This window comes from Salvelinus alpinus, chromosome 17 (genome assembly GCF_045679555.1).
Source record: "Salvelinus alpinus chromosome 17, SLU_Salpinus.1, whole genome shotgun sequence".
Classification (NCBI taxonomy): Eukaryota; Metazoa; Chordata; class Actinopteri; order Salmoniformes; family Salmonidae; genus Salvelinus; species Salvelinus alpinus.
Genome location: NC_092102.1, coordinates 15236669 through 15254420, shown reverse-complemented (window position 1 = coordinate 15254420; position 17752 = coordinate 15236669).

Here is a 17752-nt window from a genome sequence, read left to right as displayed (position 1 = left end):
AGTGAAGGTGTAAACTTGGCAGTAGAAAATCTTAACAGTATATTTGACCTCTCAGCTTCCCTATCAAATCTAAAAATCTCAAATAGAAAACCGAAGAAAATGAACAACAATGACAAATGGTTTGATAAAGAATGCAAAAATCTAAGAAATAAATTGAGAAACCTGTCCAACCAAAAACATAGAGACCCGGAAAACCTGAGTCTACGCCTTCACTATGGTGAATCACTAAAACAATACAGAAATACACTACGGAAAAAGAAGGAACAGCACGTCAGAAATCAGCTCAATGTAATTGAAGAATCCATAGACTCTAACCAATTCTGGGAAAATTGGAAAACACTAAACAAACAACAACACGAAGAATTATCTATCCAAAATGGAGATGTATGGGTAAACCACTTCTCCAATCTTTTTGGCTCTATAACAAAGAATAAAGAGCAAAAACATATACATGATCAAATACAAATCCTAGAATCAACTATTAAAGACTATCAGAACCCACTGGATTCTCCAATTACCTTGAATGAGTTACAGGACAAAATAAAAACCCTCCAACCCAAAAAGGCCTGTGGTGTTGATGGTATCCTTAATGAAATGATCAAATATACAGACAACAAATTCCAATTGGCTATATTAAAACTCTTTAACATCGTCCTTAGCTCTGGCATCTTCCCCAATATTTGGAACCAAGGACTGATCACCCCAATCCACAAAAGTGGAGACAAATTTGACCCCAATAACTACCGTGGAATATGCGTCAACAGTAACCTTGGGAAAATACTCTGCATTATCATTAACAGCAGACTCGTACATTTCCTCAATGAAAACAATGTACTGAGCAAATGTCAAATTGGCTTTTTACCAAATTACCGTACAACAGACCATGTATTCACCCTACACACCCTAATTGACAACCAAACAAACCAAAACAAAGGCAAAGTCTTCTCATGCTTTGTTGATTTCAAAAAAGCCTTCGACTCAATTTGGCATGAGGGTCTGCTATACAAATTGATGGAAAATGGTGTTGGGGGTAAAACATACGACATCATAAAATCCATGTACACAAACAACAAGTGTGCGGTTAAAATTGGCAAAAAACACACACATTTCTTCACACAGGGTCGTGGGGTGAGACAGGGATGCAGCTTAAGCCCCACCCTCTTCAACATATATATCAACGAATTGGCGCGGGCACTAGAACAGTCTGCAGCACCCGGTCTCACCCTACTAGAATCCGAAGTCAAATGTCTACTGTTTGCTGATGATCTGGTGCTTCTGTCACCAACCAAGGAGGGCCTACAGCAGCACCTAGATCTTCTGCACAGATTCTGTCAGACCTGGGCCCTGACAGTAAATCTCAGTAAGACCAAAATAATGGTGTTCCAAAAAAGGTCCAGTCGCCAGGACCACAAATTCCATCTAGACACCGTTGCCCTAGAGCACACAAAAAACTATACATACCTCGGCCTAAACATCAGCACCACAGGTAGCTTCCACAGAGCTGTGAACGATCTGAGAGACAAGGCAAGAAGGGCATTCTATGCCATCAAAAGGAACATAAATTTCAACATACCAATTAGGATCTGGCTAAAAATACTTGAATCAGTCATAGAGCCCATTGCCCTTTATGGTTGTGAGGTCTGGGGTCCGCTCACCAACCAAGATTTCACAAAATGGGACAAACACCAAATTGAGACTCTGCATGCAGAATTCTGCAAAAATATCCTCCGTGTACAACGTAGAACACCAAATAATGCATGCAGAGCAGAATTAGGCCGATACCCACTAATTATCAAAATCCAGAAAAGAGCCGTTAAATTCTACAACCACCTAAAAGGAAGCGATTCCCAAACCTTCCATAACAAAGCCATCACCTACAGAGAGATGAACCTGGAGAAGAGTCCCCTAAGCAAGCTGGTCCTAGGGCTCTGTTCACAAACACAAACACACCCCACAGAGCCCCAGGACAACAGCACAATTAGACCCAACCAAATCATGAGAAAACAAAAAGATAATTACTTGACACATTGGAAAGAATTAACAAAAAAACAGAGCAAACTAGAATGCTATTTGGCCCTAAACAGAGAGTATACAGTGGCAGAATACCTAACCACTGTGACTGACCCAAACTTAAGGAAAGCTTTGACTATGTACAGACTCAGCCTTGCTATTGAGAAAGGCCGCCGTAGGCAGACATGGCTCTCAAGAGAAGACAGGCTATGTGCTCACTGCCCACAAAATGAGGTGGAAACTGAGCTGCACTTCCTAACCTCCTGCCCAATGTATGACCATATTAGAGAGACATATTTCCCTCAGATTACACAGATCCACAAAGAATTCGAAAACAAATCCAATTTTGATAAACTCCCATATCTACTGGGTGAAATTCCACAGTGAGCCATCACAGCAGCAAGATTTGTGACCTGTTGCCACAAGAAAAGGGCAACCAGTGAAGAACAAACACCATTGTAAATACAACCCATATTTATGTTTATTTATTTTAACTTGTGTGCTTTAACCATTTGTACATTGTTACAACACTGCATATATATAATATGACATTTGTAATGTCTTTATTGTTTTGAAACGTCTGTATGTGTAATGTTTACTGTTCATTTTTATTGTTTATTTGACTTTTGTATATTATCTACCTCACTTGCTTTGGCAATGTTAACACATGTTTCCCATGCCAATAAAGCCCCTTGAATTGAATTGAATTGAGAGAGAGAGAGAGAGAGAGAGAGAGAGAGAGAGACCACTGGGTTTACTGTACTGTAGCTCCTGCATGTCCGGCAGGCAGCTAGAAAGCAGCCAGTGTCACATATGGAAGCGATTCAAGTAATTACAGCATATCTCTGAGCTCTAAAGGAAAGGTCCCTCTTTCCATCCCTCCTTCCGTCCGTCTCTCCCTGCACATAAAGCTACCCTTGTGAGAAAACAGGCTACTCAAAAGTACATCGTGTATGTCAACAAAAAAAAGCTTTAGTTGTATGCCTTATCTATGAATCAATGAACCATAGTATGATTAAAGTGTGATTAATACACCTCTAGAAAGATACAGATGAGCTACTGTCTCCCATGCAATTGTAAACCCATGTTAAAAGCAGGAATAATACCACACTTTCTTAGAATAGTTTTCTGCATTCTGTACTCATAAAGTGTGCTTTCTGAAGCACAATCAGCCGTTCTATAAGCAATCTAAGCAAACTCACTGTGAAGAAAGGCTCAGCCTGGTATAAACTTGTTAAAGCTCTCATCACCCACAGCTAAATTGGCATCACTTCACACAACAAAGAACTCGTTCAACCAAATATAACTGTGTGTGTGTGTGTGTGTGTGTGTATATGTGTGTGTGTGTGTGTGTGTGTGTGTGTGTGTGTGTGTGTGTGTGTGTGTGTGTGTGTGTGTGTGTGTGTGTGTGTGTGTGTGTGTGTGTGTGTGTGTGTGTGTGTGTGTGTGTGTGTGTGTGTGTGTTTAACTTGTGGGGACACAAACAAAAATTTGACTGACTGGGGAAATTTTGTTAGAACCCACAAGGTCAAATGCTTTTTTGTAGGGGGTTTTGGGTTAAGGTTAGAATTAGTGTTAGGGTTAGAATTAGGTTTAGGGTTAGGAGCTAGGGTTAGTTTTAGGGTTAGGGTTAGGAGCTAGCGTTAGGGTTAAGGTAAGGTTTTCGGGTTAAGGTTAGGGTTACAGAGAGAGAGAGAGAGAGAAAGAGAGAGAGACCACTCTTTATCCCTGAGGCACAAGGTGTTTTGCAGGTGTGTATGTTGGCAGCAACTTCTGTTCTGTTCTGTTCAGTCCCCAAACAGCAAGAGCACCCTGTAATTATCTGCGTGCCCTGCCATAACATGTTCTCATCATGACATGAGCGTGAATCGGGCCAACACAAAACACACACTTCATCATTTGACACACTTCGAATCCGAGACACCAAATTAATTCAGGCAGGGAATGATTTATGTAAGAAGAGCAAAGCCGGAAAGCGCTATATTTCCTGGCAGTAGGCTACACCTGTAGGCCAACGCACCTAATTGTACACATTGGATGATAAAATGGAAGGTAGGCCTTGGACATTAGTGCAGATGAAACAGGTTTGGGTATTTGGACAAAAAAAATCGAACACAGTTGGGTCATTCTTCGTTTTCCTGTCCCTGTCACGTCCTGACCATAGTTCTTATGTGTGTTGCTTGTTTTAGTGTTGGTGAGCTGGGTGGGCATTCTATGTTGTGTGTCTAGTTTATCTGTTTCCTGTCTCTGTGTTTGTGGTCTGCACCAGATAGGTCTGTCTCGGTTTTCACATTTGTTATTTTGTATTTTGTATAGTGTTCACGTATTCGTCTCTTTGTTTATTAAATATGTTGAACACTAGCCGCGCTGCATTTTGGTCCTCTCCTTCACCAATGGAAGAAAACCGTTACAGAATCACCCACCAAACTAGGACCAAGCAGCGTGGCAACGGGCAGCAGCGACAGCAGCAGCAGCAGCGGGACCAGGAGAAATGGACTTGGGAGGACGTTTTGGACGGCAAGGGTTGCTACACATGGGAGGAGATCCTGGCTGGAAAGGATCGCCTCCCATGGGAACAGCTGGAGGCAGCTAGGAGAGCAGAGGCAACTGGAGAGAGGAACCGGCGTTATGAAGGTACGCGGCTAGCACGGAAACCCGAGAAGAAATCCCAAAAATGTCTTGGGGGGGGGCTAAAGGGTATTGTGGCGAAGTCAGGTAGGAGACCTGCGCCCACTTCTCATGCTTACCGTGAAGAGCGGGTGTACGGGCAGACACCGTGTTATGCGGAAGAGCGCACGGTGTCTCCTGTACGTGTGCATAGCCCGGTGCGGGTTATTCCACCTCCCCGCACTGGCCGGGCTAGATTGAGCGTTGAGCCAAGTGCCATGAAGCCGGCTCAACATATCTGGCCTCCAGTACGTCTCCTCGGGCCGGTGTACATGGCACCAGCCTTACGCATGGTGTCCCCGGTTCGCCTACACAGCCCAGTGCGGGTTATTCCACCTCCCCGCATTGGTCGGGCTACGGGGAGCATGCAACCAGGTAAGGTTGGGCAGGCTCAGTGCTCAAGGGAGCCAGTACGCCTGCACGGTCCGGTATATCCGGCGCCACCTTCCCGCCCCAGCCCAGTACCACCAGTGCCTACACCACGCACCAGGCTTCCAGTGCGTCTCCAGAGCCCTGTTCCTCCTCCATGCACTCTCCCTGTGGTGCGTGTCTCCAGCCCAGTACCTCCAGTTCCGGCACCACGCACCAAGCCTCCTGTGCGTCTCCAGAGCCCTGTACGCACTGTTCCTTCTCCCCGCACTCGCCCTGAGGTGCGTGCCCTCAGCCCGGTACCACCAGTGCCGGTACCACGCACCAGGCCTATAGTGCGCCTCGAGAGTCCAGTGTGCCCTGTTCCTGCTCCCCGCACTAGCCTTGAGGTGCGTGTCTCCAGTCCGGTACCACCAGTTCCGGCACCACGCACCAGGCCTACTGTGTGCCTCAGCAGGTCAGAGTCGGCCGTCTGCCCAACGCCGCCTGCACTGCTCGTCTGCCTAGCGCCGTCTGAGCTGCTTGCCTGCCCAGCGCCGTCTGAGCTGCTTGCCTGCCCAGCGCCGTCTGAGCCATCCGTCTGCCCAGCGCCGTCTGAGCCATCCGTCTGCCCAGCGCCGTCTGAGCCATCCGTCTGCCCAGCGCCATCTGAGCCATCCGTCTGCCCAGCGCCATCTGAGCCATCCGTCTGCCCAGCGCCATCTGAGCCATCCGTCTGCCCAGCGCCATCTGAGCCATCCGTCTGCCCCGAGCCATTAGAGCCATCCGTCTGCCCCGAGCCATTAGAGCCGTCCGTCAGTCAGGAGCCGCCAGAGCCGCCAGCCAGTCAGGAGCTGCCAGAGCCGCCAGCCAGTCAGGAGCTGCCAGAGCCGCCAGCCAGTCAGGAGCTGCCAGAGCCGCCAGCCAGTCAGGAGCTGCCAGAGCCGCCAGCCAGTCAGGAGCTGCCAGAGCCGCCAGCCAGTCAGGAGCTGCCAGAGCCGCCAGCCAGTCAGGAGCTGTCCGCCAGTCATGAGCTGCCCTCCAGTCATGAGCTGCCCTCCAGTCATGAGCTGCCCTCCAGTCATGAGCTGCCCTCCAGTCATGAGCTGTCCTCCAGTCATGAGCTGTCCTTCAGTCCGGAGCTGCCATTAGTCCAGAGCTGCCCTTCAGTCCAGAGCTGCCTCTCTGTCCGGAGCTGCCCTTCAGTCCGGAGTTGCCCCTCTGTCCTGAGCTACCTCTCTGTCCTGAGCTACCTCTCTGTCCTGAGCTACCTCTCTGTCCTGAGCTGTCTCCTCTATCTAGGGGGGACCTTTGTGAAGGTTCCTAGACCAGGGTCGGGGGCGAGGGTCGCCACTCAAAGGACGCCAAGGAGGGGGACAAAGATGGTGGAGTGGTGTCCTCGTCCTGCGCCGGAGCCGCCACCGCAGACAGATGCCCACCCAGACCCTCCCCTTGAGATTTAAGGGTGCGTTCGGAGTCCGCACCTCAGGAGGGGGGTACTGTCACGTCCTGACCATAGTTCTTATGTGTGTTGCTTGTTTTAGTGTTGGTCAGGACGTGAGCTGGGTGGGCATTCTATGTTGTGTGTCTAGTTTGTCTGTTTCCTGTCTCTGTGTTTGTGGTCTGCACCAGATAGGTCTGTCTCGGTTTTCACATTTGTTATTTTGTATTTTGTATAGTGTTCACGTATTCGTCTCTTTGTTTATTAAATATGTTGAACACTAGCCGCGCTGCATTTTGGTCCTCTCCTTCACCAATGGAAGAAAACCGTTACAGTCCCGGTCATCAGGAAAACCACTTAAAGACGTCCTCCATCGCTATTTGTACTTTTCCCATTGAAAAGTGATATCCCAAGTGTAAATAAAATACACACAATAAAGGTTAAACATTTTTTTTTAACAAGATGTGTTTTTTTGGACACAACTGCAAACTTTATGGAGTACGGCATTCAACGAGTTGGTCCGTGATGTCATCGGCCTCCCCCTTGCTTGAGGCACAATAGAGGAGCAATAGAGAACAAAAGAGGAAAGGCCCACCCCCCCCCCCCCCACTTGTGCCATGCCATGACTTACCTGGATCACCTATTGAGATGTGCCTTTTGTTACGTAAATCAGGTGTTAAATGAGGTGAAAACAAGACTGGAGTCTCAGACAATGACCCAAAATATACAGTGCATTCGGAAGCATTCAGACCCCCGGGCTTATTCTAAAACGGATTAAATCAAATAAAAATCTTCATCAATCTACACACAATACCTCATAATGACAAAGCCCAAAAAATTTTTTTTTGAAAGTTTAGCAAATTTATTACAAATAAAACAATTTTACATAAGTATTCAAACCCTTTGCTATGAGACTCAAAATCCTGTTTTTATTGATAATACCAAAACAATTCTGCAGCATTGAAGGTCCCCAAGAGCACAGTGGCCTCCATCATTCTTAAATGGAAGAAGTTTGGAACCCCCAAGACTCTTCCTAGAGCTGGCCGCCCGGGCATAACTGAGTAATCGAGGGAGAAGGGCCGTGGTCAGGGAGGTGACCAAGAACCTGATGGTCACTCTGACAGAGCTCCAGAGTTCCTCTGTGGAGATGGGAGAACCTTCCAGAAGGACAACCATCTCTGCAGGACTCCACCAATCAGGCCTTTATGGTGGAGTGGCCAGACGTAAGCCACTCCTCAGTAAAAGGCACATGACAGCCCGCTTGGAGTTTGCCAAAAAGCACCTAAAGGACTCTCAGATCATGAGGAACAAGATTCTCTGGTCTGATGAAACCAAGATTGAACTCTTTGGCCTGGATGTCAAGCGTCACGTCTGGAGGAAACCTGGCACCATCCCTACGGTAAAGCTTGGTGGTGGCAGCATAATTCCGTGGGGATGTTTTTCAGCGGCAGGGACTGGGAGACTAGTCAGGATAGAGGGAAAGATTTTTTTTTAATGTAACCTTTATTTAACTAGGCAAGTCAGTTAAGAATAAATTCTTATTTACAATCACGGACTAACCCGGCCAAATCTGGACGACGCTGGGCCAATTGTGCGCCACCCTATGGGACAATCACAGCGGGATGTGATGCAGCCTGGATTCAAACCAAGGACTGCAGTGACGCCTTTTGCACTGAGATGCAATGCCTTAGAACGCTGCACCACTCAGGAGCCCCAAGATGAGCAAAGTACAGAGAGATCCTTCATTGCAAATTGTAAACCATTTAAAAATATATTGTAAAATACAGTCAGTACAATACAATTGGCTTGTCCCTCGGGTCATGAGTTGTGGTTTATTGATATATTAAAATATTTTTTTTTCTCCCACTTTAAATGTAATAAAAAGAAAGTATTAGCTTTATTTAGTGATTTACTTAAAGCCGCAATATGTAACTTTTTGGATGACCAGACCAAATTCACATAGAAATATTTGTTATAGATCTTTCATTTTCATTGAAAGCAAGTCTAAGAAGTGGTAGATCTATTCTGTGTGCGCTATTTCTATGCTTCATGTTCTTAAGTTTAATTTTTGCTTCTTTTAATGTCATTCTTTTTACACCAGCTTCAAACAGATGAAAATACAATATTTTTGGTTATGGAAAAGCTATTTCACAGCGGTTTAGATGGCACAATGATTCTCTACACTATACTTAATTTTTTTCACATAAACTAACATTAAACAAACTACTAGAATTTCAGCAACCAGGAATTGGCGGAGCGATTTTTGCACAGTGCTTCCTTAAAAAAACAAAAATATCAACTAAATCTAAACAAATATTTACAGGGAATAGCTGTCATTGGTGTGGTGTATTGGGGTTGTGTCGCAGAGCATCATGGGGGTTCTATGAGTTGAAGACCGAGCACGTTCAAGATAAATCTTTGTGAACTGATTCCTGTCTCCCATCCCATCATTATTGAATTGTTATAAAGATGTGGTTATGAAACCCACGAGACATAACAAAAGATTGGCGACTAGTAAGTCTGAACCTACAGGAAATATTATTTCCGGAAGAAGTCGCTTTTAACAATTTTAAAACGTATTTTCTGGGGTGCAGTCTAGGCTAATGTTAGCACAGTGTATTGTTAGCAGAGCCAACTGCACAGTCGAGTTAGCTAAGAGAGGGTTTTAGCATCGTCATGGACAGTAGAAAAGGATTCAAGTCGGATATCGTAGCAGGAAAACAATGTGATTAAAAAGGGAGGAATATACAGTGAGTAAAGGACATTTATTCAACTGTGAAGACCGAACTATGCAATTAAAAACTGCTAAGGATTAAAAAAAACATAAAACATAAGGATGAGATGTCAATGAGTGAAGTGAATGATCTCATGACTGAGGAAAATATTGTCAGAACAGAACATTGCCATGGTTGAGGACAAGATCGAAGTGAGTGACAAGCCTATTGTGGAGCCTATTGTGAAACGAAAAAATGTCAGGAATTGTTGGAAATATTTAACAGTTTAATGAAGTGTTGAGCAGTAGAGCTCATATACAGGACGGTTTGAATATTTTGTTCTTGGACATCACATTAATGAAGACTAAATTGTGCCTACATTTTTTGTGTAATGGGACCAAAGACATTTAATTTACTACACAGCTGTCATGATCGTCGTATTGTGGAAGAGAGGAGGACCAAGGCGCAGCGTGATAACAATCTTCTTTTATTAACGAACACGAACACGAAACGAACACTGACAAACTATACAAAAACAACAAACGACCGTGAAGCTATAAAACGAAAGTGCAGACACAAGCAACTAACGTAAAGACATAGACAATCACCCACGAACTATGAATATGGCTGCCTAAATATGGTTCCCAATCAGAGACAACGATAGACAGCTGTCTCTAATTGAGAACCAATCTAGGCAACCATAGACATACATACACCTAGACTGAACACTGCCCCATAAACATACAAAAACCCCTAGACAATACAAAACACATACATCCCCCATGTCACACCCTGACCTAACTAAAATAATAAAGAAAACAAAGATAACTAAGGCCAGGGTGTGACAACAGCCTACTAAAGCCAGACAGGCCAGGTAATAAGACATATGGGGATATTGTGGCAATATTTAAAGGACATTTTTCACCAAAACCACTAGTTATTGCTGAAAGGTTCCACAGAAGAAATCAGGAAAAGGGAGAATCAGTTATAATGTTTGCTGCTGCATTAAAGAAACTATCAGAGCTCAATGATGTTCTAAATCAGGCCGATTTTCTCTTGAGCGGATGGTCTAAGGGGCCAGAACATAATTACAAATCATTTGTAGGCTGCAATTTGACCGCAAGAATCCCAAACATATATAATATTTGACTAAAACTTAATAAACCTTGCTTACATTTCTATACAATCACACGTGTCTCTCTATTATGCGTGAGAATACTTGGGGGGGGGGAGATTAAAGTCAATTTGAGCTGATTTCCTGGTGTTTTTACAGTCTTCTGTGTCCAAAAATGATTTATCCATTTGCTCAGAAAATTTGTGGGGCCAAATAAAACCACCCACGGGCCAAATTCAGCCCACGGGCCGCCAGTTGGGGAGCCCTGTTCTAAATGACACCACTAGAGGCAGACTGTGGGCTACGGAGTGAAACTACATAAAAGAGACTATTGACTGAAAGTAATCTGACCTTGGCAATGGTCATTGAAGTCCGTTTGTCAATGGAACTAGCTGCTAAAAAGGCTCAGCACTTGAGTTAATCAGGACGAGAGCACAGAAATGCAACTTAAAATCAGAGACGGGGAAAACAAGGCACATACTTCCACTGTGGCAAAGCGGGGCATCAGACGTCTACATGCTGGTGTAAGGGCATGAATTGCTGGGCCTGTTAATAAAAAGGGCCACATCGAACAAGCCTACAGAAACAAAAAGAGCTCAGAGATATCGTCAAAGACTGAAAACAAGAAAGAGACATTCCAACAAAAGAAAAAGAGACATGTTCCTGCTGTTGAGCAGGAGAACACTGAGGTGAGTGACTCATCAGACGAGGAAGTCACACTGAATATACTGACTTTTAAAAGGGGGGGGGGGGCACGACTACCATGCCTCTCCCTTGCTAGAGGGGCAGCTGGTGCGTATGGAGGTGCGTATGGAGCAGCTGCAGCTGTATCTCTTGTGTCAGACTAAGTCTACAAAAATACAATGTGACAACGATAAATGTAATAACACCGGTAAATGTAATAACTTTTTTATTTGTAATAACTTTCAGATTTTTGAAAGTAATGAAACCGGTAAATGTAATAACTTGCCGGTAAGTGATATAAGTTATATAAGTTATTAGATTAACCGGTATTTATTACACTAACCCGTGATTTTTTTTTGGAATAATGTAATAAATTCTAGGTTTTTATGTACTACTTCCCACATACTGTACCACCCACCCCCTACTGCTAATCACAACACAAACAAACTCATCCACATCAAACAGGAATACTCATACACACACACACACTCTGCTGGATTGCCTCTGAAGCTAAGCAGGCTTGGTCCTGGTTGGTCCCTGGATGGGAGACCAGATTCTCCTGGAAGTGGTGCTGGAGGGCCAGTAAGGGACACTTTTCCCTCTCTTCTAAGGAGATCCCAGGGCATTGAAGGGGATATTGCCCTGCGTAGGGTGCCGTCTTTCAGATGGGATGTTAAACGGGTGTCCTGACTCACTGTGGTCATAAAAAATCCCATGACACCTCATTCCATCATGGCCATCGAATCATCCCCCTCATTCCTAATTGGCATATATCACTCCTCACCTCTCCAGCTGATGTGTGGTGAGCGTTCTGGCACAAAAATGGTCATCGTGCATCACCCAGGTGGGTGCCACACATTGGTGGTGGATGAGGTGAGTTTCCCCCCTACTATGTAAAGCACTTTGAGTACCTAAGTTGGTAGAAAAGTGCTATATAAAAGTGCAAAATCCATCAATCTGGCACTCCAGGCAGGCTCAAGCAAACGCTCAAAGTATTTCAACAATTTCAAATCTGAATGGCAGATCTGGATGGCACCAGGGCAATTGGTGTCAAATGAACATGTTGTGTAAACTTGACTGAAATCACAAGCTAACAACTTGGCTTAAACTCAGCAGAGACTATCAAATAACTAATCCAGTCAGTAACACCAGCAACCATCCAGTTCAATCCAACCAGATATTTTTACTATAAAATAACTTACAATAGTGTAATGAAAACAGGACTTTTGTTTTGAAGATTACATATGGTTGATACTGAAAGTTATGATGAATGATACTGCAACATTCATGAAGGGGTTATGAATGATTCCATAAAGGTGTTATCAATGCATATGTACAGTGCATTCAGAAAGTATCCAGACCCCTTGTCTTTTTCCACATTTTGTTACAGCCTTATTATTATTTAAAAAAAATGTTTTTAATTATCCCTTTTTCATGGTATCCAATTGGTAGTTACAGTCTTGTCCCATAGCTGCAACTCCCATACGGACTCGGGAGAGGTGAAAGTTGAGAGCCGTGCGTCCTCCAAAACATGACCCAGCCAAGCTGCACTGCTTTTTGAGACAATGCCCACTTAACCCAGAAGCCAGCCGCACCAATGTGTCGGAGGAAACACCACACACCTGACGACCGTGTCAGTGTGCATGCGCCCGGCCCGCCACAGGAGTTGCTAGAGCGCGATGGGACAAGGAGATCCCGGCCGGCCAAACCCTCTCCTAACCCGGACGACGCTGGGCCAGTTGTGCGCCGCCCAAATGGGTCTCGCGGTCACGGCTGGCTGCGATAGAGCCTGGACTTGAACCAGGATCTCTAGTGGCACTGCGATGCGATGCAGTGCCTTAGACCACGGAACCATTCGGGAGGCCTACAGCCTTATTCTTAAATGGATTAAATGTAAAAAATGTTCTCATCAATCTACACACAATACCCCATAATGACAAAGCGAAAACAGGTTTTTGTAAATGTATTAAAAATAAAAAACTGAAATACCGTATTTACATTAGTATTCAGACCCTTTGCTATGAGACTTGAAATTGAGCTCAGGTGCATCCTGTTTCCATTGATCATCCTTGAGATGTTTATACAACTTTATTTGAGTCCACCTTTGGTAAATTCAATTAATTGGACATGACTTGGAAAGGCACACACCTGTCTATATAAGGTCCCACAGTTGACAGTGCATGTCAAAGCAAAATCCAAACTATGAGGTCAAAGGAATTGTGCGTAGAGCTCCGAGACAGGATTGTGTCGAGGCACAGATCTGGGTACCAAAGAATTACTGTAGCATTGAAGGTTCCTATGAACACATTGGCCTCCATCATTCTTAAATGGAAGAAGTTTATCTTCCTAGAGCTGGCCGCCCTTGCCAAACTGAGCAATCAGGGGAGAAGGGCCGTGGTCAGGGAGGTGACCAAGAACCTGATAGTCACTCTGACAGAGCTCCAGAGTTCCTCTGTAGAGATGGGAGAACCTTCCAGAAGGACAACCATCTCTGCTGCACTCCACAAATCAGGCCTTTATGGTAGAGTGGCCAGACGGAAGCCACTCCTCAGTAAAAGGCACATGACAGCCCGCTTGGAGTTTGCCAAAAGGCCGCTAAAGGACTCTCCAACCAGGAGAAACAAGATTCTCCCTATCCAACCATTGTTTCTGGAGTTCGTAACTATGGGAGGAAGTTCACCCTTCTTACAGACGACGAGCATCTTTGGACCGCATACTGTGATTCCGTCACTTGCTGCAAGCAGAATGCAAAGGTGGTCTTTGTTGTTGTCAGCACACACCTACGACATCAAGTACTGCAAGTCTGTACTGCACCGCAACGCAGATGGTCTTTCCAGGTTACCACTACCTGTGGTCAAGCCAGTCATCCCCAGCGGACATCTTCTACTTCAGACAAGTGGAAAATGCACCAGTCACTTCAACACAAGTCTGGAAAAACATAAGAAACAACCCGGTGTTATCTGAAGTGATGGACATCATCATCAAAGGTAGAGCCTCAGGAAATGCTCCGGAACTGAAACCTTACCTTTCCAGGAGAACTGAGCTGTCAGTACAGTCCGGTTGTCTGCTGTGGGGAAGGAGAGATATCATTCCACCTTCGTTGAGGAAACCAGTGTTGCAACAGCTACACTCAGGTCATTGTGGAATGGTTCACATGAAGGAAATCGCACAAAGTCACTTCTGGTGGCCTGGATTAGATGGAAGCACTGATGAAAAAGTAAAAACATGTTCCTCATGCCTTAAGGTGCGCAACGTACCACAACTTGCACCTCTTCATCCGTGGGATTGGCCGGAGGAGGCATGGCAATGCATACACATCGACTTTGCAGGTCCTTTCGAAGACAGAATGTTTCTTGTGTTACCCTTTATAAAAACCGCCACCTTGAAAAAATTCTACATCCTTGACAACTTCTTCCTGGGTCAAAGGTTCATTGGAGGCGGGGCTGTTTTGAAAAGCACATGAGTCTGCACTCTCTCTTCATATGTTGGCAATTTGATTATTAATTTTGTACTTTCATGCAAGGCCTTAATATGTGTCAATGGTGTTAGACAGTTTATAATAACGAAAAAATATATGTGTTTAAAATAATTGATCAAATCACATGATTAAGTGATTTATTTACAATTTAAGAAGTGTGGTTTGAGCTACTGTGGCCACCATCTTGTCTGCTTATTTGTCACTGGTCTTACTTGTCACTGCATGGTGTTACTGTCACTGGTGTTCATAGAATAATGTCATACAATATAACTTTACACATACCCGTTTAAAGTACATTATTACTAATCAAAACATGTTCTTCATATTATCATTAACCCTTTCTGTCTTTGATTATATATGCAAATTAAATAGTCAAATTACATTCTGGAAAGCCTGAATTGTCATCTAAAATATAGGTAACACCAGTGACAAAAAGGCAGCACAAGCGTAGAACGACCCAGTCAAGTCTTCATGCAATGTTGCTTGAGAAAGACAAACAGATGAACAACGTGTTTACACAACATCATCATGAAGTAGGCCTAATAGGCCTAGCCCTAATATCATGGTATCCTATCTCAATCGTCATAATTACACAGGGCCTGCTCTTGCCTTTCTGGGATCCTAAACAAGATTTGGTTGCCCCCCCCCCCCCCCGTCTGAATAATTTCCCAATGCACCCTTATGCCATTATAATGATATTTGAGTGAGAGTGACTAACAAAATCTATAGGGAGGTTAGGGCCCCTGGGCCCCTCCATGCCCGGTCGGAATTCAGTCATTAAGTTTAGATAGCTGGCTAGATCAACTTATCAATCGAAAAATTGTTAGCTGACATGGCTAATTGAGTGACAATGCCACTTAATATAATGTTTACATACCCTACATTACTCATCTCATATGTATATGTATATACTGTACTCTATATCATCTACTGCATCTTGCCATCTTTATGTAATACATGTATCACTAGCCACTTTAAACTATGCCACTTTATGTTTATATACCCTACATTACTCATCTCATATGTATATACTGTACTCTATACCATCTACTGCATCTTGCCTATGCCGTTCTGTACCATCACTCATTCATATATCTTTATGTACATATTCTTTATCCCTTTACACTTGTGTATATAAGGTAGTAGTTGTGGAATTGTTAGATTAGATTACTTGTTGGTTATTACTGCATTGTCGGAACTAGAAGCACAAGCATTTCGCTACACTCGCATTAACATCTGCTAACCATGTGTATGTGACAAATAAAATTTGATTTGATTTGACTGTCAGCGACAGATATAACAAGACAAAAAATTGATGATGCGCAACCAAATTTCGTACTTGCACATTGTGTATTCTACTATTCTAACGCTCAACAGTAAGATGAGACCCCAACTTAATTTAAACAAAAGTTGTTTATTAATATTTTTGGGGGGCCCTAAACAACTGCATATGTCGCTCATGCCTTGAGCAGGCCCTGTACCTAAAAACCCCTGCATATTAATCTAAAATTATCTGATCAATTAGGCCTACATTTGTTGTCTGCTCAATGGGCCATCTCGACTATCATCCCAAAGAGAAAAAAAATCTGAAAGCTGCAAGAATGCCATAAAGGGGGGTTGAGATGACAACGATGGGATTACACCTTCCTCTAGTGACAAAAGAATGAACTGCAATTGATTGTTACCATATTTATAATCCAGCCACCAAGGGGCGCATTCTTCTTGCAAACCAGCAGGCATTTGTTTGTGCAGGCTCCACAGGTGAGAACAAAATTTAAAAGGAAAGAGACCTTCTTTAAGACCATTATGTGTACACAAGCCACATTTGACCACTGCGGGCATGTCTTAGTAAATTAACATTGTAGGCCCTATCTATAACAGGAATAAGTTGCACTTGATGGGCCCCTGAATTGACTAAATCTAAAATACTGTATGTTATACTGGCATAGTCTGCATTTCCTCCATTAACACACACACACACAGTCTTGTATAACTAACCTTGTGGGGACACACAATTCAGTCCCATTCAAAATCCTATTTTCCCTAACCCGTACCCTAACCTTAAACCGAAAACCTAATCCTGAACATAAAACTAACCCTAGCTCCTATCACCAATTCTAACCTTAACCGCCCTAGAAATAGCATTTGACCTTGTGGGGACTAACAAAATGTCCGTAGTTGGTCACATTTTTGTTTGTTTACTATTCTCGTTGGGACTTCTGGTCCCCACAAATATAGTTAAACACGTCCACACACACACACATACATACAAACGTATGACAAAGGGGCCATACTTCCGAACATAAGCAACCATTTAAATGTAAACAATTTCTCTGGCTCAAAATGAGTATCAAACAATTGACGTGACAGAACTCTAAATTGTCACTGGTCCCATTAGATAATGGCACACATTAGCCCTATGCGCACCTCACCAGATGGCAGTGATTATATCCTGAAACAACCAATTAAATCGTTAACGTAGATGGACGTGTTCCAACACTTGTTCACGGAAGCATCCTTAACATACAGTACCTCAGTCCAACAGCATGTTCTGATCATCAAAGCAACTCTCCCGTGTATTTGACTGAGCGGTCAAATTGCTCTCTGTGTAAAATGACGGGTCCACGTAATTGTCGCAGATTGCGCAAAGGGTTCGAATCTCACATGAGTCCCCCCCATTTGTATTTTGATTTATATGTATTGTGTTAGTGTGTTGAAAAGGGACGTAGTCTACATCCAACAGCTTGAATATGCATATGGTACACCTCAATTCATGATGAACCCCATTAGCCACCTTGGTTGTATTCAAGATGTAGCCTCTGCTTCCAGGCTGATGGGGTGAAAGCCTGGTGGAGCCTACCCATAGACTGATTACGCCCTCTCCTGGCGAGGAGACATCAGTGTAAGCTACCATTAGTAAGCTATATTGTTATGTAGGCTACACTTACATGTAGGCCTACAGCGTTTTATAGGCTATGCATTATTATAATCATCCACTTCGTCACATGCATTTTGAATCGAGCATCAAGGACCGGCAGTGAGCAGTTTTTTCACCGGCAGTGAACAGCAAAAAATAATTGCTAATTTCCTACGTGAGGCTTATTTGATCAAATAGAAGTTTCATAATGGTTAGGTAGCATTTCTGCAACTTGGAAAATAAACGACATTATATCAGAGCTGTGCCTGTTGGCGCCTATCTGCCCTCTCATTGGCTAGAATGGTCCTACTTAATCTCGCCTCCTCCCGCCTGCCTTCCATTTTTGAGGACATGTATTTCCATTGTTAGAGCGGTCCCT